At 47.6% G+C, this 24,408-nt stretch overlaps 1 protein-coding gene and 2 non-coding genes across 5 annotated transcripts in view; all 3 read left to right on the top strand.

Annotated features, from left to right (window-relative positions):
* Window positions 1–24,408, top strand: part of LOC126539207 (uncharacterized) — a 161,083-nt gene that overhangs the window by 95,549 nt on the left and 41,126 nt on the right. For all 3 annotated transcript variants that reach the window (XM_050185956.3, XM_055075248.2, XM_050185955.3), the window contains exon 2: window positions 17,034–17,092. The gene's annotated coding sequence lies outside the window, so the exon portion shown is untranslated. The remainder of the gene's footprint in view (window positions 1–17,033; window positions 17,093–24,408) is intronic.
* On the top strand, window positions 22,666–22,740 carry TRNAS-GGA (transfer RNA serine (anticodon GGA)). The gene has a single exon. It is a non-coding gene; the product is annotated as a tRNA-Ser (tRNA).
* TRNAS-GGA (transfer RNA serine (anticodon GGA)) lies at window positions 22,948–23,022 on the top strand. The gene has a single exon. It is a non-coding gene; the product is annotated as a tRNA-Ser (tRNA).

Raw genomic sequence — 24,408 nt, 5'->3', positions numbered from 1 at the left:
AGCGTTCGTGTGATCCGCATGCATGTATAGGCGCGACGGATCATCGCGTGACTATACGTGATTATTTAAGTTTCCAGGAACTTTTCTTTAAAAATCACTCGTTGCAGATTATACGTATTTCTAGTCGGTGAGCTGGATTGTACAGAGAGGTGGACATTACATGCACGGGAAATCGAAGTACGTATTCAAGTAATTACCAAATATTTACTCATATATCTTCTCAATTAATTACTTTGCGGAATATATTGCAACCTTCGAGTCGTAGCCGGTGAGATTGCAAGGCGTATCCAATTGGAATGGATTTCCGTCGGCTCATTTCTACTAATAAAGTTTATTCCTCCGCCTCCTCCAGGATGACACCAGTTTGAGATACGCCCCGTTAAACTCGCCGTAAATATGCATTGTTGGCCCACCTAGTTTTTAAACAAAACTCTCTTTCATGCGTTGAAGCAGAAAAGCGGCTGAAACGCCCGCGTATTTCGTTCGTCCGACACTTTGGCGAATATTACATCTCGACACTGGTGTCATCCTGGAAATTCATTTTATGTGGATACGTCTTGCAAACTCACAATTCGTAAATTCATAATTTGGCTGCAATTCGTAAACTGCAATATGTTTCGTAAAGTAATTAACTTAACTGTCGAATTTTTTTAATTACTTGAATATGTGTTTCAATTTCTCGAGCTACTATAATGTCCGCCTGTTCGAAAAATCCAGCTTAAAGATAAGAATTAAGCTATCTGCCACAGGCGATCTTTAGAAATTTCGTAAAACTTAAAATGGTCACCCCGTATAGTAGAGTCCGGTTCCGTTGACCGCTTTGGAGGTTTTCTCAGTTCGCTATTCTCATGCGGAGTTTGCATATGTCTTATGAGGCATGCATTGAAAGGATGTGTCAGAGTCGATGCTTAGTCGATGTCTGTATTTAATATATACGGGTGTTTCACGTGACTGCAACAACGCTTTTAAAGATAGAGGGGTATGCCTTAGACAAGTGCAACCCACAGCTTATTGTTCGGAGTCGTCTCGAGATTGTTTATTGGAGTGCGATTATTTATTTACTTAATCGAGTTTAATTAAGAAAAAGCCATTAAGTACTCGTTTTAGGGTATAAGTCGCAGTTGAGAAATCGTAGAGCGCGCTCACAAAAACACGATCAACTTTGTTCCATGTCATTGTCGGTTATGTGAGTCTTATTTACCGAGTTCTGAAGAGAGCCCGCAAAATAATTTAAAAAATGACGTCACGTCGCGCTTGCGCGTCTTGATTACAGCACTCTCAACCGTGTTTGCAACGAACAAAGCCCGCGTACCTATATGAAGAGCAAAATCGAAATCGGTCACGGTCTTAAGTGATAACAGATAGGGTTACAGCAACAGAACATGGGATCATGGAACACGCGTCGGCTTTCAACGGGCATGTGGGCTACCCACCAACCTGCCTAAGTTAACATTCTGCGTGTCGGTCGATCGATCAATCGATCAATCAATCAATCAATCAATCAATCAATCAATCAATCAATCAATCAATCAATCAATCAATCAATCAATCAATCAATCAATCAATCCAAAGTTATGTCAACGTGCGGAACGCCGCTATTGCCGGTATACTACGGAGTCGCCAGAGAAACCGCGCGTTCTTCTGCCCTCGATCCCCTCGCTAATGCCGTTGGATGTCGATACGTACCTGTGCATGCGAGGCGGGGAGGAGGAAAGCGATGCCAGTTCCGGATCGGGGAACGTTCTCGGAACGGTCCTGCGGCTGCGGTGTTGGCTTCCGTGTGTCGCCACTCATTACGCCCATTGTTCTCGTTCCGTTTGTTTCCCGGCCGCCTCCGCCGCCGGCATCGCGTAGCCGATACCCGCGGCGCCCCGGTGTAGTACGCCATACGTACAACCGAGCACGCGCCGCGCGGTTTGCCGTACGAGCACACCCGCTTTGACAGACCGCGACGAACGTTCGGCCAAAGGACAGCGGGTGTGCGTGCGGTTTCTCTCTCCTCCGGTTTGTTTGTTGTTACCTGCAGTATTGGGGGGGGGGGGGGGGGGGGCGTGTTAGCGGACGTGGGACTCCGGCCAACTCTTTCGATCGAGAGCGGTGTCTGGAGATCAGGCGGCATGAGTGCTAGTCAGATCAAACTGAGATCTAGTCAGGTCGAACTGTACCAGAATCCACTATACGGAAGGGAAAAAAAAAAGGGGGGGGGGGGGGCTTAAAAAAGGACCAACGTGTCTCTATGCGGGGTGTTTCGGCGAACACTTTCAAATTTTTGCAAGGGTTGTGGCACATAGCACAGCTCTAGTTCATGAGGTGGTCTTATTCGAAGAGGCGGACATTAATTGCACAAGAAATGAAAATACATAATCGAGTAATTAACAAAATTAACTAAGTTTTTAACTAGTTATGACCGATGTTTCAATTTACAAGTTCTAGCCGTGGAGTTGGCAAGGCGGATTCACCTGGAAGGATTTCTCAGGATGACGCCAGTGTCCAGATATTCATTCCCGAACATTGCGGAGAAAGACATTGGCGTTCCAGTTACTTTCTTAACGAAACATCGTTTTATACATTCAAGCACAAAAGTAACTGGAACGCTGATGCATTCCTCCCCACAGCTCGCGAATTAGTATCTCGAAAGTGGTGTCATCCTGAGAATTCGTTCCAATTGAATCCGCGTCGCAAACTGCTCGCCTAAAATTCGTTAATTGCAATATTCGTCAGATGGTAATTAGATAGGAAGTTAATTACTGATAATTTTTGGTAATTAGTCGATTATACATCTCAATTTTTTGTTCAAGTAGTGTCCACCGCTTCGAGTATAGGCCATCTCATGAACTAGAATTGTGCCATTTGCCGCAGGCAACCTTTAAGAATTTTTGAAAGTGTTCGCTGAAACACCCTGTATATAGGCATTATTAGCTGCATCGTGTACGAACAGCCCTGGTCCTTATGCTTCGACGATGTCATCATCCTTATCGACCTGCGAAGGCGTCTCGAAGGTCTCCTCAATTGATGTTTTCGTCGTGTCAGCCAGTGCTGAAGGTTTCCGCGTCATCGTGGATAGCAGCGTAATTGTTTGTCTCTACGGAAACGCCATTTTGTTTCTAGCGCGACGGACATGCGGCCAGACAACCGGAGGTTCCGTTTCTTTAGTTTGTTATTAAGAAAGTCGTGCGTGAATGGTGTTGAAAAATTGGATCGCGTGAGTGTTGGTCAGATGTAACCGCACCAAACTGCACCGCACAGTTTTACTTCTGGAACAACTGCACCGAGAGCGGGCCTTTGCGTCATCCTGCGCCAAAACAGCATTTTAACGGAACATTGCGCCGAGCCTGCGCCAAAGCATGCAAAGCGCGAAGCCCGCTTCCTTCTGTCGATGCTTCACAGCTAGCAAAACTGAAATTAAAACCAACAGCAAGCTGTCATCATCATCATAGTTCCTTGCACAGGCCCCTCCATAGAGCTTCTCATATAGTGAGACACTCCATGGGCCCGTTGGAGTCATCCGGTTCGTCGTTCGTGCATTCTTCCCTGACAGGAGTACAATGATAGTAGTGCAGCTGTACCGTCTTGCTGGCGCTTTATTTCGGTGTTCATCGACAACGCGTGGTACCGCGGAGTTCGCCGAAGGAGGATGCCGCATTCTAGGATTAAAGGTAAGCTTTTACAACGAAGCTGTATATGCGGCGAGGAATTTCAGCGAAGAATGTAACTTCTGTCGTCGTAATGGCGAGGCCGCGTTTACGGTGGTATGAGTCGTTGCTTAAGGGGGTATCAGTCATTCATTGTCTTACCTGACGGGCAGATTTAATTTTGAAACAATTTAATTTTGAAGAATCGCAAGCGGCAGTGACGAGCGGATGCTGCTAACCACACCACCGAGCAAACTCGAGACGTCGAACGCAAGCGTCAACTGCGGGCATGCGGTCACTGACGTCGTTCTCTCCGTCGCAGCCGAACGTGCGTGTAACCTCATTAAGAAACACAAGGACGTCAGTCGTCAAACCAATCCAGCCAATCGTCAAAACGATTGTGGCGCCCGCATCTCCAGTGGTGGGCCTTGCGCCCAATATGCGGAGCTTTGGATTAGTGGTGCCGCACATTCCATCCCAGCTACAACGATGGGAAGACCACGAGTAGTGCGTCCTCCTGAGGAAGAAGCTGCCTACCGCGAGCGTCAGCAAGAGTCGGCTCGTGAACGGGCTCGTCGTTGTAGGGCCTGCCTGACGCGAAAAAAAAAAAAAAAAAAAAATCACTGGGAGAAACTAAAAAAAAAAGATGAATAAATAAAGCGCTCCTAAAGCCTGATTACCACGCGAAGCACGCAAAAACGAAAATGAGCTGAAAGCTTGCTTGGGAAATTTGACTTGTATGGTGTAACACTCGGTGGAACTAACAGAGCCTCGCTGTTCGACCATCTTCACTGACTGGAAGGGGCGGTGATTTTTGGGGATGTTTACAGGTGATAGCGTTGCTTTGCAACATAGATTTAGATTATGGGGTTTTACGTGCCAAAACCACTTTCTGATTATGAGGCACGCCGTAGTGGAGGACTCCGGAAATTTTGACCACCTGGGGTTCTTTAACGTGCACCTAAATCTAAGTACACGGGTGTTTTCGCATTTAGCCTCCATCGAAATGCGGCCGCCGTGGCCGGGATTGCTTTGCAACATAGCTGCTGTGATCAGAATTACACGTGGTGCATAGTTAATGGTATTAGCGAATGAGTTCGAATGCGGTACACTGCGAGAGCAGCCACTACGATGGGTCCCGCCATGTTAAATAATGCAAAACTGTTGCGTCGAGTTTGGGTTGCTGCGCTGTCTAGGTGCGAAATAGCGTCGCTGACGCAAACGCTAGACCTTATTTGTGTCTCACGCATGCGCAGGGGCACCGACGCATTTTTGTGCGTCTGTGTCCGCAAAACCTTTGCGGATCCTATTCATAGTATTCATGCATTCGTGCTATTCATGCTAAGTATATGGTAACCACATGTGCATTGGACTCTGCCCCTAAAGTGCTTGCTGATGCGCCAAATCGGCGTTTTGCCTGCGCCAGGACCTGCGCCAAGAGTTGAAGTGGCTGTTCCAACACTGCAGTTAAAAAAAAGAGCAAAAAAAATTGCAAGAGCGTTATTCAGGGAACTATTCATCTGCATTGTCGTTACCAGAAATGCCGCGGTGACCCCGTTTTTTTTTATTTGCAAGCGCACATGGTTTCCTGATCACAAGGCAAATAATATCCGCCCATTGCGTAACCATTGCGAATCGTCGCATATAACGCATTATGTTTTTGAGCATGATAAATTTGCGAAGTCACAAAGCCGTTTGAAGACAAAAAGGACGATGTTAAGGTACAACCCATTGTACTGCCCGTAATCCCCATGCTGGCCAATCGCTTCCATGCTGCCCGTGATTCCCATACATAGCCTTCACGTGAAGTCACGGACGCAGCTTATCGCCGTGCTAGTCCCCGAGCATAGCGGCCACGATGACGTCAGTGCTTCACTTATGGCAATGGTCGCTCTCCCCAATGTTATCACGGTTACCCTGTACGGCGCGAGACGCTAGTGTTTCTGGCCACCTGTACATTGTAACAGAGCTTTCATTGTTGCGTCGGCATCCCTCGCAGGTCTTGACCAAAAACGTTATCAAGCATCGTCATAAAAACGGAATTTTTTTTGTAAAGGTGTAGGTTTTCTTCCTGTGCGCGTGCCTTTTATCCTACTTCGACACGACGTTAACAATTTCGCGAGCAACAAATTCTTACGGGCCGATATTGTTGTGCGAACGAGGCGTCAGCGACGGTAGCGTCGAACACTGAATACGGCAACGACGAACAGCAACGCGTTGCGCTGACCAAGTCAACGCGACGAGCCGACGCGCACCGCCAGATCTCCGAGGCCATGTATTATCCGGCACGTTCTCCGCTTTCTCTCCCATGTCTGTGCCGCAAAGGGGTCTCCGTGGACACAACGCATCGACGCGCACAAAAGCATGCACCAGGAAAAGTTGACGACCGCGCACCGGCACTGACCACAAGCTCCGCGCGCGCGCGCGCCAAGTAGGTCCGCTTCATTCTCGGCCGTTTGTCAACCGCGAAGCGAAGCAAGAAAATCAGAGAAACGTATCCCGCTTCAGGGGGGTAGGCAGGCGTCTACGCACGCGAAACACACGCACGGACGCTTGATGAACGGCGAAACTGAACTGGAGTGTGTACAGTGCACGCAGTTCCAGCTGGACTCCGCCTGGGCTCTTTGACCGCTCCCCCGCCTTTTGCAACTCGACGCTCTCATTGAGCGAGGCGTCGAAATGCGGCGGCCGCACGGCGCAGTTCTTTTGTCTCTGGGTGCTCCGCTTTCTGCACACTCCGGTTTCGCTTTTGTGCGCTTTAAAAGAAAGAAGGAAAGAGAAAAGACGGCGGCTGCTGTAATTGTTGCCGGACTGCGCGGAGGCCGAGAAGGATTTGTAGCTGGTGTCGAGAGAGGGAAAGCGAGAAAGTGAGCGAGAAGGGGGGTAGTGGACGGAGTAGGACATTATTTCAGGCGCGTGGGCCAGATTAGCGTACGCGTATGTATACCGCTTATATGCCACCACCGCCACCTGCACCACTCCCTCACGGCGCCACGCGCTCGTAAGGAGCGACATGGAAATGGGGGCCCGGCCCGAGTTCCGCGTTATAGTTGCGTGCAGTGTGCCTCGTCGCAGGGGCGTGGCGTGTGCGGTCTCACACGCGGACGTACTCCATTCCCGTCCCCTCTCCGATGACTACTCTGCACGAAATTTGTTCGGCATTGGGATACTCCATCTCGCGGCCGATTTCAAACGCTGTCAAAAACTATACTGCACGGCTCCCTCGACGAATCGGCGTGCGCGTTAGTTTCGAGGTTGCGCTATCTCTCAAAAGTGGACCGTATAATAAGCGGCATTGTCAAGGCCTAAGACTTCCTCGACAAGCGGGGGGCGCGTGCTCGGCGGTTGCTCGCTTAGCTTGCGTAGTGCGGGAAGCCACTTTTGAAACGGAGGGCAATTTTACCAGCGGGTGGGCCTGGTTTAGAAGATGGCGATAGTGCCAGGCGTGTATCTATGTATCTAGGTCTAGGTACCGAGCGTGGGGGAATCTACACTAAAATTTCGTAACTAGAAAAAAAGAAAAGCTGCTTGTCGACCATATGCACGGCAGTGTTGCAGAACTGCCTTTTTCGTAAGCCACGAGAACTAAAAAAAAATAAATAAAAATAAAGTAATAATAATAACGAGAGACGAATTAAGCGGGGACGTCAGCTACAAGGTGAAGTGCGAGTGGTAGTCTCTGTACGGCTGTGAAAGCTTGGGTACATTGTATAGAGCGCGTTTCTTCGCAGCTACGAGCGCTGTATAGCGTAGACTGCAGACAACCAAATGTTGCACGGACGGATCAAACGTGACAAGCAGAAAGCGTAGCATTTCCTACGCGTAACGCATGGTAAATATGCTTTCTTACGAAGATTACCAAGGAAACTCTTACGCTACGCTTACGCTAGTGTATACTGCAACTGCAAGTACGTGGCGGCTCAGCCAGTATGAAAATGATGGCCAGTTCTTGGATTCGCCTAAACTTCGCCCTTCTGGCTTCAAAGGGCTTTGTGAGTTTGAAAATTGATAGTTTTCAATACAATAATGAGTTATACGTCAAACAATTCGCTGGGATTGTGAACGGGTGCAGAAATTTGTTACCTTCGTTCGCGTAGAAGGATATCATTGCTTGAAATTTTAGAAAAATGGAGCGTGAGAAATTACACTGACAGAACGTTTGGTGCCTCTATAGCACGAAGATAACACGAATCTGCATAATATTCCGATCGTTCCCATGGTAACCGAGCGATCTCGGCGTCAGAGAGCTCCCTCTAAAGTCTTTTCAGTTGAGTTTCAGTTCACTATTCTTTTGTCATACAATCCGTTATATGAGAGAGAGAGAGAGAGAGAGAGAGAGAGGGAGAGAGAGACAAGAGAGAGAGATAAGAATATAGGAAGGCAGGAAGGACGTTAACTAGACAAGGCTCCCAAAGACTGCATCAGGAACTAAGCCTGGTTGGCAGACGACAGCCGCCCGCTCTCTCTCTCTCAAGACTGCACCGAACTAAGGTGTAACGAGGTGCTGCGGCCATCCAGACAATGCCACGGCAGCTCGGCGGGAACCGTACAGAAACGCGCACAGATATATAAATAATACCGCGGCCGGCCACGCTTGGGAGGACGGGCGTTATACGCGGTGCTGCTCGTACAGTATTACGCCGCGGCGCTTTTTCGGCCAGGCCCGCCGCCCCGCTGGCCTGGACACCCCATTGTTTGAAAGGGAACGCCACACTTTTGCATTTCTTCTCTGCGTTCTCCGCTGCGCATTTGTTTTGCTCTCCGAGTCGAAAAAGCTGCGGCCTGCTCCTTACCCTGCAGTGTTTGCGCCGACTACCGAACGCGTTGTCGCGCGTCGAGTGGCCCTGTCTTAGCCCTGTCTTGGCAACCTCTTTGGCTTGAGACCCATACTCCAGCGGTCGTCCACACTTCTGGATACAGCGAAGGGGGCGCTGGGTTGCAGAGTTAAGGCGGAGGAATAACACAACCGCTGATAGGTTCAAGATACACCGGGCTGAATACTACGTTCCCGGGTGTCCTTGTGGCTTCGGCTATAGTGGTCACGGGCATCGCCTATCGAATGAGCCAGCGACGCATAGATATCGATTTCTCTGCATCCCAACGCACTCATTCAGCGCTGATTGATTGATTTCGTGGGTTATTGGATGTTTATTGGCGTAAGGGCCAAGTGTGGCCAAAGAGTGCCAAGGCCTCATTCAGCGCTCTGGAGAAAAGTGTGGATGACTGTGTATCGCTTGTTTGTGCATAGGCTCGTACGAAATACTTTATTTAAATATAGGGCACCGGTGATCGCAGTGACAGATTTGCGAACAGATTTTGATCAGGGAAGAGAAACGAAGACAGCGGTGTAGATATATAGTTGAGATTAAAGATGAAGAAAGGGAGTTGGACATACCGTGTTGTGCGTGGGGCAGATAACGGGCGGCCTATTACAGTTGCAGAATGGGTGCCAAAAAAGGGAAGCGAAGTCGAAGACCGCTGACAAACAGGTAATTTGATGAAATAAAGAAGTTTGCGGGCATAAGATGGAATCATCTGGCGCGAGACAGGGGTAACTCGAGAGAGAGTCCTTCGTCCTGCAATGAACATAAAATTTCTGGTTACGATGATGATTATTCGGGGAGTGATAACCCCCGAGTAACCTGTAATACTAACCTATAGTTACTTTCAGTATATCCCTGTTAGAAGAAAAGAACGCGTTAGGCTCATGGCCATCAAAAGTGCACCACAAGGCAGTGAAAGCACTTCAAGGTTTCTTTTGATGGCTGTCACATGTATGTGAGGAATGGTCGCCCCACATGTGTACTTAGGAGCGTCGCGTTCTCGTGTGTGCAGCTGGGCTTCGTTCGTACGTCCCAAACAAACTTGTTGTACTTCACACATACGAGGAGTCGAGACGGGACGTCCGCCTTTATACTGTCCAACTATCGATACGTATTCTTTGGTTGGAGTATGATCACTTGGCGAGGATTTGTATATCTTTATTTTTCTAAATCCCATTCAACGACCAAGTGAACAAGCGTAGCCGTCGCCAGTGCAATGACGACAACTTCACCATTTATCTGAATTTCAAAAGAAGAAGAAGAAGAAAGGGGGAGGGGAGAACTGAGGATCGACCACGCAACGAGCTACTGAATGCAGAATGCCAAAAAAAAAAAAAAAAAAAGGCAGTCCCTGTCCCCTCCCCATTCGCCTTCTCGCTCGGAGCACGGTTAAGTCTATATGTCGGAAGCCGTGTCGTAATCACCGTAACTATTCTCGATCCGCGCTCGGCCGTGACACGTGTGTACAGCGGGACGCCTCGGAAGTCTCGCACAGTCGGGAAACCGCGTGAAAGAAAGCACCGTCGCACGGGAGCTGAGCGTGGAACCGATTGTTATCAGCACCAACAACGCATTGTTTTTTTTTTCCCGGCGTCCTTTGCAGACGTGCCATGCCTCGCAATTCATTGCGTGCACTGCTTGCCGTGAAAAGTGCGTAGTGTGTATATATACGTGTACTTGTCTTAATTGCTGCGTTGACTTCCTGGTAAAGCTCCAGCACTTTCTCTGCGGGCATGGCCCGCGTTGTCTGTATTCTTTCCGTTAGCTGTCCGGAACCCTTTAATTGTCCCGCAGGGGCCGTCTCTCAAAGTCACGCGCAAGTCACGTATACATAGCGGGGCTTATTTCGGTTCGTTATCTTGTGCGCGTTCTCTGTCCGCGTTAAGGCAGCCCGGGTGGTGAGAGTTAAGTCACTACGGCATCGATCACGTACCGCACACTTCTCACAATTACTTTTGTAAACGTGGTTGTTTTTTTCTCCCCGTTCTGTTGAACTCAATTTTCTTCAGAGAGAGTGAAAGGCTCCTTAGCGTGAATCTTGGAGAGGTTTGAAGCATGCTGTGCCCAACGTGAGAGTGATGAGTAACGGAATGACACGCACGCCACATGCGCGAAACACAGAAGAATGCGCGACACGCAAGCTAATTAAAGTAGTACCGGATTATGACAATCAAAATGGCAGACTATGAAGGGCTAGCTAGTATGGCATTCTTGTACACTGCATGTAGCGCGAAGAGTACCCACACGACGACTGAAAGGATTGGGAGACGGTGCTACTGGTGTGTGTGTGTGTGTGTGTGTGTGCGTGCGTGTGTGTGTGTGTGTGTGTGTGTGTGTGTGTGTGTGTGTGTGTGTGTGTGTGTGTGTGTGTGTGTGTGTGTGTGTGTGTGTGTGTGTGTGTGTGTGTGTGTGTGTGTGTGTGTGTGTGTGTGTGTGAGAGAATCGGAGTCGATAACGTTTCTAACGGGAGCTTCGCGATTTGGCCGGCTGCCTGTAATATAATAAGACGGCAAATCGCGCGTCAGAGATCTGTACCATCTCTGTTGGCTCAGCTAGCAATAATTCAGGTCTCGTCCACTGACTTAGACGCTTAGGCGCTTTGACGCTGTCCACATGTCCAGTCCCAGACCTATCAAAATAAGGAGTAGGGTGGGGGGCTTCGAACTTGGTGTATACTTAACCAACCTTAGCTAACTGGTGGTGTCACTACACTTCTCGGCCTTATTAGCAGTGCTCTATACCTGGAATTCGAATGCACTAGCGTCTGTGGTCGCTCTGCGCTTGCGGTGTTTCCACTGAGCAAGGGCTTCCCAAGTCAGTGACAGCCGCTCGCCTTTTGGTCGAAAGTTGCAGCGGGGTGCGCACGCAACCACTCTGCGCGCGCACAGCCAATTAAGGGCTTCGCCTGTTCGTGAGCATGCGCAGATCGCGACTTAATGAAGCGCACTCGTCTTCTCGTGCGACGTGCGTACACGCTATTCTCCAGCTCACGCAAACTCCTCTGTCTCGACGCATTGCAGCAGCATTATGTCTTGTCGCGCGCATCCGCGGTCTTTCCTTGTCGTAGCGTTCGCATTTCAGGCTGTAAGTAGGCGAAGCCCCAGTAGCGACACTGTTGTGCCAAAAGGGGCCAGCAGCACGTATATCGTTTGCGTGGCCTAAGGCTTAGCTGAAGACGCGATATTTACATATGCTTTTAGGCTAGCCACTGTCTTTGGCTCGGTTGATTGTTCGGTCCGTTGCAGAGAAAAAAAGCAAAAAAAGAAATAATAAAACGGCCTGGTATGCGTCCTGGCATAGGTATTGCCGTGACCTTCTTTTTTTTTCGCATAATTTCGTATTGCAGTCCAGTGGCTCTACAGCTGCCCAGAACGGCCGGTGTCATTCGAAAAACTTTTAAATGGACACTGAAGAAAAAAAAAGATAAGTTGAGCTGTCTAAATATGTTACGCCTTCACGACAACAGAAAGTTTGCTGTTACGGTGTGCCGAAAGGAGGCTCGGTAACTTGTAAGCCAGAAAAAGGTGCGGGTGGGCCACCTTGTAGCACCCGCACCTGCTGACCGTGACGTCATGGATTTGTACGCCGTCTGCTCGGGCCCAGGTTAACTTTTCATCGGTAAAGATGGAATATATCGTATTGTAAGGGAGCCAAATACTAAACTCAGCAAGTTTCGAGAGCTTTACGGAGACACAACGGCCCAAATACGAGAAAGTACATTCAAATCGATGACATCACATTGTCATGTACCGGCGCTAAAGTTTCGGCTCGGAATTAAAACAATACAACAACAAAGAACTTTGTTTGGTCTCCATTTTATAAATTCGAGTAATCGACCTTTTGCTGCGAAGTTAACGAGGATAGTGTTTTGGAAGAATACCAGTCTAAACTGACGCGTATATAGTACTTCTCCTTAGTGTCCGGCCTCCCGAAGTACGCCGGGCCCTAATCCAACGCGCCGCCCGTGAGGTCGTCGAGATCGTCATAGGGACCAATCAAAATTTTCACCCTTCTTTAATGTGTGCCGGTGCCACCGTCTGTCTGTGCAATTTCCAAACACAAAGGGAAGGTCACATCTTCGATGCTGTCCAGGAGCTCGCGCTCCAACTTATCAGATTCCGCACTGTAGCATATGGCGGTCATCCTTGAAAGATGGGACACAATGGACGGAAGTGCGTCGCAAGCGTCTGCGACTTCGCAAACATGTCCGTGCGCTAATATACCGTCTGTCTGTGGTGATGATTTATATCGTCGGCTCCAGAAGAGAACAGCCGACTGCGGAAATGATAGGAGCATGCGTCCTAGTCTCGCGACGTGGCTCCTGATAACTGGAGTCGTCTGCTTTCCATTATGCAGAGAGGCCTTGGACGTCGGTGATATCCATTCGAATGGATATCACCGGTGGAGTTCTGACGGAGTCGCTGGCACCAAGCCTAACGCGTACATGGTCGAATAATTATGTGCGGATACCTTTGTTTTTAACACGTGCAAACACGGGGCACATTCGTGTGGCTTGACATTGGCGGAGCATTGAGAAAGACGAGGCTTTGCGCGATAGCATGTACGAATAAAAACAGCACTCTTCCTGCAACCAAGCGACATTTCATTCACAAGCTTTCATCACGTAGTATTTACTAAACGGACCATAATAGTCGGGGAGGGATCCTTGAGCCTGATAGTCGCCTTCCTCCAAGACGGTAATTTGATGGACGCTTGGTGAACCGTTCCCCTGCCATAGACCTCTGCCATAGCTCACACGTCAGAGAACATCATGCCGAACAACTGTTCTCCTATCCAAGTATATGAAGCTTAGACGAGTTGGGACGTCATTGCTATGGTATCACAGTGCAGGAATTGTAGCAGCAATCAATGGACAGCAAGAGAAGGCGAAATAAGGTAGTGTTTCAAATGTTTTTTTTTCCTTGGTTTCTTGCCGATAATGACAGTGAGACAGTTTCTCTCTATTGCATGTCGAAACCGTCATTGAGCAGCGGATACAGTTGGCCCAGAATGCTTGGCTGACGACGTCTGTAGCAAGAACCACACCACCATCACCAAAGACAGCACTGACGCAACACCGGTCTACAACGGTTTTCTGATCAATTGTCTTATCACAACTATCTCCTTATCAGTACCTCTGATCAACTTAATTGCCGGTCTTCACATCAGCCCTCGCTAACACTAATTGTCGACTTCTGCTCTGCGTTTCCCACACACACTGCGCCGCGTGTTCCCCAGTGTCCCCGCTAAGGTGGCGTTTACATCCGGTCATTCGTTGACGCAGGCTTTCTCGCTTGCGGTCGCGATTCATCAACGACGCGTTCGTGTCTTTCCCACCGACTGCTCGACATTGGGAACAGCAGTTTATTCTCTCAGTCCTCGCGGCTCGATAAGGGAACGCTTCCTTTCTCCACCTGCAGCTCTATGACGTCGTTAGCTTAATCTTCCCGCACGCAGAGCTCCGAACCACGCGCGCGATGCATCTTCAGAGCCGCGGCGCCTTAAACGACCGACGTCCGCAAAAATCGCGCCACGACGGAACGAAATGGCCCGCACTGGTACCCCCCCCCCCCCCTTTTTTTTTTCTTGCCATGTTTCGCTCGTTACACGAAACAAAGTGTCGGCGGCGATTTGAGGAATCGCCTTTTGTCCGGGCCTGTTCCCAGCGACGAGATGGCGCAGCTGTACAGGGTGTACCTATATCCGGACACAGCTAGCTACCCATAAGCTATAGACTGCAAGTGGCGATCGCCCACCGCTAGTGTAGGTGAAGCCCGGCTACGTAGAGGAAGAAACAAAAAAAGCTCGATACCTTCTCTACCATCGTTCTGATCAAGAACAAGAGGAAAACGAGAAATGGAAATGGTTCTACGGGCCTCCTTGTTTTTAGCTCGACACTACTTTCCTGCTTCGAGGAAACAGGTGTTCCATTCTGTGGGTATCCCCTTCGCTCCATCGTTATACTTATTTTGCTACAAAAAAAAAAAAAAAAAAAGAAAAGGCGATAAAGCCACCCACCGAGTGGTCGATAAAACGTATGTTGTGTCTATGAACCTTTCGTGCACGGGTTTTCGGGGCTTCGTTGAAGCTGCAGGTAGGGAATCGTGGATTCTAGGCGTGCGCTTGCTGATTCGGCGTGTTTCTAGCAGAGGGGGCACAGCGAGTGACCCCTGGTGTGGATATATAGAATTCGGTACGCGTCAGAGGAGGCGACCACGTTCTTCGTGTTGTCTTCCAATGCGATCTTCCAACGCGGTCGCCTCGCTTCCTTTTCGGCCCAAAAATGTCGAGAAGCAGTTGTTTTTAGAAAAAAGTGCACTTAATTTGTTTCACTAACTCTCTAGGATAATTGGTAGACGTGCGTTGTTTAAGTCGCACACAGAGCGAAATCGGGAACGGAGAGACGACGGATTGCGGACGGCAGAAATAGATTTGCTTCGTCTGTTCCGCGTCGACTTCTGTACACTGACAGGTATACCTTCATTTCGTCTGCTTCAACTATATATATATATCTTCATAGTTACTCTAAACAATGTCCTCGTAGCCATTGAAGGATTTACATTTGCCTAATGTTAACGTATAGGTGTGTAACAGCGAATAGTAAACACGAGCCCGTATTGCAATACGATTATCTTTACTGACCCACACTGCAACGTCCGTGTTTTGCACGACCAACCGTATGCGGCCAACGATTGTTCAGTCAAGTCTAAATTAGGGAGTAGGCAGCTGCACTATGTGGCACTACGTTGTTCTAACAAATTAAGTTTACTTTGTGCACTGCTATCATCGGTCCCGCTTAGCCGATATAGGGCGTGGACTGTGCTCACAGCAATCAGGCGCAGGCAGGCGATAAATTGCAGAAGGCTGAGCAAGTTTTCTGCCTTTTTTCCTTCGATCGTCTGTTCGCGCTCGATTATGTGTCCTGTTTCGTAATTCATTATCGTATGCGTAAACAGCATAAGTTCTTGCAGTAAGGTCTTTCCTAACAAACTCGCTGTGGCCATGGGAACACTACTGTAGCTTAGTGTTAGTGTATTTATATACGTAATAATTACTCCTCTGATAGCAATAAACATTGCCGGGCCACACCGGATCGTCCGTTTCCCGGACGACCAAAGCTATTCGGCCAACGGCTTCTTTTCGTTAAGCCTAACCAGTTAGCAAGAAAAGCATGGAGGAAGTAATCAACGTTACTTACGGGAGGAACGGACAAATGCTCATTATTTCAACGGAAAAGAAGAAAAAGACAAGAAAAACAAAAAGAAACCTGTTAGCCGGACAGGTTCGGTAAGTGTGCGACGCTTGTAGGAGCGCCCTCTAGGCGGCGTCTTGGTCACGGCGAGTGTAATCTAGGACAGCGAAGCTTGGCGACAGATGGCTTTTGGGGTCTAATCCGGCCCGGCGACGCGCGTCTCAATGAAAAAGTGCCGTTCCCGCTTGTGCTCCTACTCATCTCAGCGCCTTCGACGAGTGACTAAGAGGCCAACTGGCCATTATGCCACCGCGACGACGACGACGTTTTTACCAAGCTGGGCAGTAGCCAAATTCTGTCGCTGCATATACATAGCATTTGCATACGGTTGCAACACAGAGACTTGGGGAGTGTATTAACTTTCTGCCGCATTTGCGTATTCCGTTTTCGCGTCTTCGGCTACAAACAGTGACGCTGTCGACAGCGTCCCGCGAGTAAGGTTTTTTTTTTCCCATTAGATAAGGCTGTTTACCCGTAAACGAGGAAACTTTGTTTCGAAGTATAGTTAGCCAGCTGGGCACTTGACGGGTAATAAAAGGGTTGCGCCATTAAGTGGGCGGGTTCGAAGACCACAGCGAGAGATGCTTCGATCAAGTTGTCCTTCTATAGATAGCAGCGAATAAATGATCGGTCCTTCGTCGTTATTCACGGAGTCCTCGCTCAAGACCATTTCTTCTGATGTGTAGCAGCGATACCCTTTCCTAAGGTTTTTCGCTTCTGTCAGCTATAAAGTCTTGGTCTGCTCATCGGTCTAGGAGAGATATGAATCTGCTGTTTAGGAAGAGGAGATTAGGCGGTGGCAAATACGATTTCTGTATTCAAAGAACTGTCAAACGCAGAAACGTTCTCATTGGGCAGCCGGCTGAATTTAATGCAGTTTCTTGCATTTCGAGGGAAGGAGTGAATTCTAGTGGCTCTTCGGAACACGTTGTTTCGACCTTCATTACATTTAAAAGAATAACAGCAAATTCCTGCAGTGCATAAATTGTAGCACGAAATTAACATCTTGGTAACTCCGCACCAACGTTTCCAGCGAGGTCAGTGCAGTTGCCCTGATTCGGTGATCCGCCGACAACATATAAGTGGCCCTCAGCTATAGCTTTGCTTGTTTTTCTACGTACACGCACACGCATGTGTTACCTTTCTTGTTTCTCTTCTTTTCTGTATTTGTTTGTTTGTTTGTTCGTATGAATTCCACAGACACTGTGAAGTGATTGTGGTGGCTCGATTTCGCTCTTTCATAGGGGGCGCCACCTGACTTCGCAAAGCAGTGACCGTTTTTCTTTTTTTAACGTTTTCCTTGTTCCTTTTTATCGTTTCTCTTAGGATGAAGCGGAAAGGAGTGATGCACTGATCGGAGCAGCGGCACGCGCATTTTAAAACAGGTAAGCACTTGTCAGTCCCCATGAAGGTTCAGAGTCATCATCTGTCCTTGAGTGATAGCCATGTTGAGTGCACATAACAACGTACTTACATTTACGCTTACGTCACGTCTGCCCTATAACTTTCTCTTTCTTTATTTATTTTTTAAATGTAATTCTCAGTTGTTTACTTGTTCTGCATCAAGAAGAAGGGGCCTCGGACGAAAAGCTGCACACATTGCAGCTTGAAGAAAATTTGGGGTCACACAAGACATTTGACACACATTAAATAGCACACATTCAAAAAATACTAGAAAGAACTAGGTTCAGCATACAGGAACATAGTTCCGCATACATTTAATAGACACGCACGCATAAAATAAGCGCGGGAAGACGAAGAAAGGTACACACCTGCATTAACGAGTTTGCGAGCGTCCAGGCACAACTGCTTCCCCCCCCCCCCCAAAAAAAAGGAAAGAAGAATAATGTAAACCTGCACTTATAAAATTAGATGTTTACGTCAGATGAACATATTAGGGTAGTGATCGTGTACTTCACGCGGTTACCAGTATAGTCTGGTGTTTCCATAGGGTATAGTACTACTGGTAGCGATATCCTGGTATCCATTTGTTTACTTTTTGACCGGTGCTTTTAATGCAGGACTGCAGTTGAAGCCGGATAAAGCGAACTATTCTCTATATCGAACACGTGAACCTTCCTGACCTATACTGATATAACTCACTCGTAATGAACAGAAAACGAATATACCGAAGTCGGGGCATCGCCTGGCTGCGCCATGAAGCCGCTTGCAGAAAGGTTTTTTTTTTTTTTTTTGCTTTTCCGAGCATGTTTACGAGAATTCGCGGAAGCATATTCCAAAAGCCTATCTGGAGCATGTCGAAGCGAGCTCCTGTCGAATCGTCATCCTTAGTGACGCTGATGAACAGTTGGCTGATGATGAAACTTGCTGGCTGCTATACGGGTAGTTTTTTTCTTTTTCTTTTTATTGATTTCATCCTTGCTTCTTTTCTTCTCTAGAATAACGAACTCGCACATAACGAACGCATCACAAAAAGTTCGTTCGAGTCCATTATGGGCGAGTTTGAGTATATCGAATTCCCTGATATATCGAACGGTTTTTAGCCCATACGAACGAGTCTGTTCCTTATAACCGGGTTCGACCCAACAGCATTCTGACAAGTTCTCACTGCCGGTATTTTCAGTAGCGCGGCGTCGTGTAAAAACCAGTCGGCTAATTGCCAGATACGTCTGGAGATTGCACAGGGACTTCGAATGATGACGCTGATGCGCGGTATTTTATTATTTTTTTCTCCTGATTTTCTCGCGCTAAAACGCTTCTTCGCATGAAGCCCCCCCCACCCCCCTTTTTTTTTTCTATCCGCAATGCACACTGTCATCAGACTGGCTCCCGCCGTGCGAAAACAGGTATACCGTGCATTTGCCTGGTTACGCAGGTGTGTCCTGTATGTAAATCAGCTTTATAGCTTGCTGAAGACGCGCACCAATTTCGAGTCGTCGTGAAAACGCGAGGTTTCAGTCATTGTCAAGTGCTTCTTTATTTTTTCTATCGCAGTGGCATTTTTTATTATTTTCGGCAGTATCTTTTTTTTTTCGGCAATGTGTTTTTGATACGTATGCACAATGTGAAGACAAGTTTTGACTGATGACCTGGTTTCAGGTGATCACGTGACCGGTAAAACCAGTCACGTGCGCGTGTAGAAATTGTATTGCCAGTATCAAGGAAACACGCGCACACAAGATTGATGACGATCGTTCTTTGTATTGACAAAGTACGCCCTAAAAGGTGTACTTTGTTTAATGAGTGTACACACACCCTTATACGAGTGCCGCAAACTACCGTTTGCATTACCGACAAGAAAATGCCGTGCGCACAGCACTGAAGAGATGAGCCGCCAACAAGATTGACCAATATTACTGTTGTGATGAAATTACGCCTTAAGAGGAGTATTTCTTAAAGAGTGTACACTCCTAAGTGCGTGTCTCAGCGTCCCGTAAGATTTCTGAGGAGGAAGTACCACGCTCGCAGCGTTAGAGGTAGAACTGCGAGCAACATAGATGAATATTATTGTTTCCACATAAGGTACGCCCTTAAAGGGTGTATATATATATATATATATATATATATATATATATATATATATATATATATATATATATATATATATATATTGTCACGTGGTGGTGACGTAGAAGAACACAGTAGCAATACTGTGAACGAGAAAACTAACTTTTATTGGGCGAACTTGTGCCCACAAAACAGGCTACACTTCTAGCACAACGAAAGCGGCGAACACAGTCGGCGATCGTCGGAAATCTGATTAGCGGGTCAAGCGCGTCGGCTTTTATAGATCAGTCGTCGAATGTTCCAGATTAACTGATGGGACCCGCGTGTCTTCCACAAAGTTCGACACCATTCGTGTCACGCGATGAAATCTGATAACACAAGGTTCGGCGACAACAGACACGCGGATAGAAGCGTCGATAACTTTCCAGAAACGTCGGGTACATGCAGGCGCGTCCCTCGCTGTGTGATTACAGTTAAGCGGCGAAACGTAGTTGCCCGATAAAGATAAGTACACGTGTCAATATATATATATATATATATATATATATATATATATATATATATATATATATATATATATATATATATATTAATGAGTGCACACTCTGGAATGCGTGACGGCGTACTGCAGCGTTCCTGACGCGCAAGTACCGGGAATGTAGGAATATCCAATTAAATTTAAACAAAAGAAAAGCTAGGGAACCAAAAAATTTATGATGAGTATTTCCCGTGACGTAATTACAGCCTAAATGGTGAATAGTTTTGAGGAATGTTTGTTACGGTCGTTTCCTTTTCTCTGCTTCTTCGTTTCCTTTTCTTTATTATTGTTTTTTTCTACTTCGAGGTGTTTTTCATTGCAACGAGTCCTGCTTACGTTCTCTAACACAAATATCTTTCTTTTTCACCCATAAACTGCCACAGTAAACAAACAAACAAACAAGCAAGCAAGCAAGCAACCAAAAAGCTGCGGTTACAAACATGGCCGTCCGATTCAACTGCGCGGCTATACTTCTCGCTTCCGCGTTTATAAGAGCACCGAGTGAGGCCTGGATCCTTGGCGTTTAGACAAGGGACGCGCCGAATCGTTTAGTTCGTGTGAAACCCACTGCGTCGGGCGATTTGCTTTCTCTGTTGTTTGTTTATTTATTTTTTGTCGAGTTCCTTGCGGATGCACCCTTGTAGACGTGCACACTGAGTAGGGCGCGTGTCACGATGCAATTGGTCCCGAGATCCGCGCACGATTTGTCTCATCTCTTAAAGTAAACAAGGCTGTCGCTACATGCCCGCCGTCTCTGCCTTTGTATTCCGGATGTGTCCCCATTCTGTCCTTGTTTGTCGGACGTGCATTGTCAAATGGCCTGTGTGAGGAATTGCTTACGTTGTAGTCCGTTCGCAATGCGTGATGCATCTGTTTTTTTTCTCCCCTCCGTGTACGCGGTGTATGTAACGGCCAAATTGCTCGTAATGTGCGTTTGCTACATGGTCGTACACTGAAAGTGTAGCGCATACCGTGTATTGTGTTCAGACCTACATTGCCTTTAGATTTTGTTTTTTGTTTTTGTTTTTACATTCGGGTAGTAATCGTTGTACAGCATCCTAAACGCTTTGTAGTAGCCTCTAGCTCCCGCCGGAAAAGTTAACATCTACATTTCGGGGTAAATAAATGCGTATGCGTCCCTCTTTGCCTCCTACTCGAGAAAGATGCCGTTGTGAAGAAGGACGACATCTGCAGAAGCTACTAGTTTGGTTGTGAGCGGCGTACGGAGAACTGTCGTTGATCGATCCGTATTTGCAATTTGAAGAAGGCAGTCACGTGGCTTCCCAACGCATTGCGTTGGAATTACCGCGTAGCAGGCAGTGCATTTGCACGAAGAGACCGTGTATACTTAGAAAACGACGAGGACGGGTGAAATTTTCTGGAACAGTAGAATACTGTTATCGTAAAAAACATGTTGAGATGTTTCGCAGGACCATCGAATGGCTGGTACGTCGGAAATAATTGCGGATTTGCTCCAGTATATTTCAGATTATATACAGCGTCGCCGGCTATTAGAGAAGACGCCTGATTGGCTTTCGGGCCGACATAACCTCAACACGTCTGCTATATGTTACGCGGAAGGGGGGACGTATGGCCCATGTGACGCCTAGCACCACATATACCTGCCAGCTATTCCGAATTTTTCGTAATGTCCACGAATTTAGGCTCGTTCTACGGTTTTACGAATGCCTCGTCGAGTTTTACGAAAAATCGGTTCTGTTCGCGAAAAAGCACAAGGCGGTGGCGCCGCTCATGATGAGCCACCCTTGTGGCCGCCCAAGTCAGGCGGTTATGTTTCGAGCAAATTTGTTCCCATACATATTTCTGAAAGTGGCAAAATCGGTACCAGCAATGTAACTGAAATAGTCACCTTCGTCTTGATGCAGTGCGCTACTTTTCCCTCTCTGCCGTTTCCATGGAAGCAGCTTCTCGCTACATAAATTGCCCACGTGTACCACAAATAGTGCCTGCTCCGGGTTACACGTCTAGAAAAAAAGAAAGGGAATTATCTAGTTCTTCGTGCCGGGGACCGACTGGTTGGTTCGTAACCATTAAAGGTAAGCATCAATATATATAGCGACATCGGCGCTTACTCGCGCTTCGCCTCGTCGCCTGGGTGGTCTGTCGTTCTCCGCGGCTCGCTCGGCATGCGCCATTTTCTTTTTCTTTTTTTCCCCCGCGCGCCCCGAGCTTCTCCTCGGACGACTTGCGCGCGGCGATGCAGTCATGGCTGAGCGGGCTCGAACCCTGCGTTATCGGAATCGACGGGCAACGCCTTCGGGGCGCAGTGAGGCGTGCACGTCTGCACTGCGTTTTCCTTTCTTTCTTTCTTTCTTTCTTTCTTTCTTTCTTTCTTTCTTTCTTTCTTTCTTTCTTTCTTTCTTTCCTCGTAGGGTGCGTACAGCAAGCGTGCAGGATTCTGTGAGATTACTGCTTTTTTTCAGTCTGATTTTGTTGGCCTATAGGGATGAATCGCGAGCCATTCCAACTCTGATAGGCTGCGGTAACAATCTACAAGGAGCACGGTTTCTTTGCCATCTCCAGATCTGTGTGTTTGTGTGTTTGCGGTAGAAAGAGAGAATGTACAGCTTTTAAACGGTGCGTTAACCTCGGTCCAGTGACCTGCCCTCCCGAAAGCACTCGGAACACTTTCGTCGGGGTACGCGTTTGTTCTTCGCTAAATCTCGACGTTCCTTCTGTTGTTCTTGTTACTCTCGCTTTTTTCAGTATATTGGCCAAAACAAAGCGTTTGTGTATACTTTTGTTATGAATAAAAGGAAAATCAGACATCCACCCGTTCGTAGCATTTGCTACGAACGGGTGGATGTCTGATTTTCCCTTTATTCATTACTTCTCTCCACCTTGCGGGTTTCCGCAGAACTACTACGTCAAACCTTGCCTTTGCCTCGTGTGTTGTTGACAAATTCGACTACGCCCTGCCATCTGCTAGCCGCCTGGTTAGCTCAGATGGTAGAGCGGCTGCCCCGGAAAGGCGGTGGTCCCGGGTTCGAGTCCCGGACCAGGACGAATTTTTCTTCAACTATGAGGCTTTTCTTTCGTGGAACCCGTTTGGGTTTCCTTTGTAGCATTTGCTACGAACGGGTGGATGTCTGATTTTCCCTTTATTCATTACTTCTCTCCACCTTGCGGGTTTCCGCAGAACTACTACGTCAAACCTTGCCTTTGCCTCGTGTGTTGTTGACAAATTCGACTTCGCCCTGCCATCTGCTAGCCGCCTGGTTAGCTCAGATGGTAGAGCGGCTGCCCCGGAAAGGCGGTGGTCCCGGGTTCGAGTCCCGGACCAGGACGAATTTTTCTTCAACTATGAGGCTTTTCTTTCGAGGAACCCGTATGGGTTTCCTTTGTAGCATTTGCTACGAACGGGTGGATGTCTGATTTTCCCTTTATTCATTACTTCTCTCCACCTTGCGGGTTTCCGCAGAACTACTACGTCATACTTTTGTTATGTAGTGTTTACGTTCATGTAAGGTATAGTAATGAAATTGAGTGTAATGTCTCGAGATGGTGTTGGCGGAAGAGAACGAAACGTGGGTGCAGGGCTAAAGCAATCTTGCGTGGGAACTTTGCCCGGTAACTCTGCCAAACGGCGTTAATTTTCTCTTTAATGTTGCGAGTGTTCGTTTACCTTAGACAACATTAGCTTTTATTTGCACTGTCTATATTTTGCGATCTTGCGTATAAATGCGATAGCGTCTCACTGCACACCTTCACCCTGATTTTTCAACCGACTTATGTGGCTTGAAAGCTGCCTTAAAGTAACCTACGCAGTAAGGCATGGTACTAACCGTCAAGGTAACCATAGGACTTCGTTTTTGCGTATATTTGGCGCCATAAAAACGCTGGTTTTCATCTAATGAAGTCTTATGAAATGTGCTTTTTGCGCACCCCTACCCACATTCTTGAATATGGCTATCTCGCCTCGGTTCTGTAGCAGCACAACGCACATAGTAGACCAATTGATCTCGGTAGTCGGCCATGGCAGCATAGGTATAGTAACCTACATAGGGACCGGTTTAGTAGGTACCAGTAGTGAGTTACCTTATAGGCTACGGTAGTAACCTGCTTACGCTACATGGTATTCACGATAGCGAGGCGGGCAAGCTGGTTAGGATACATCGTACGTTTGATCCCTGGAGGTAGTTATATCACTGGAACTGGGATACGATCGCAGGTTTTATAACAGCTGCGCCGTTACAAAACGTTAGAGCAATCGATACAATGATCCCCGTAGTCGTCAACGTGTCAAGCTTTTAGTAAATTCCGCGCAACGAAAACTGGCTTTCACTTTAAAATTGCCTGTTAAGCGCGATAACACTTCTTTGAATACATCCACCCACTTTCCTCCCGAACCTGGTTGTCCGGCCCTGAAGCTAGTCCGAACGTAATCTACAGAATGTATTTGCACAATCTTTTTTTTCAGCGCAAACGCTAGCTCCTAACCTAACATAACCTAAGCTATTCACTTCATAAACTTACTGGCTGGGGTGCACCCCAGAACTCTGTTCCTGCTCCAATAATAAATTTATTAATAATTAATGAGATGAGGCCTACTTCTTTTTTTTTTCGTCTTATACATTTCGCATTGGACCTTCGTTTCGTTCACGCCTCACGGCTCCACGGCGTCTCTCCTCGATTAAGCAGCTTCCGCAGTCGCTCTCGGGCCCCCAAGTCGTG

The sequence above is a fragment of the Dermacentor andersoni genome, chromosome 11 (genome assembly GCF_023375885.2).
Source record: "Dermacentor andersoni chromosome 11, qqDerAnde1_hic_scaffold, whole genome shotgun sequence".
Lineage (NCBI taxonomy): Eukaryota > Metazoa > Arthropoda > Arachnida > Ixodida > Ixodidae > Dermacentor > Dermacentor andersoni.
This window is presented reverse-complemented; position numbering and strand designations above follow the sequence as displayed.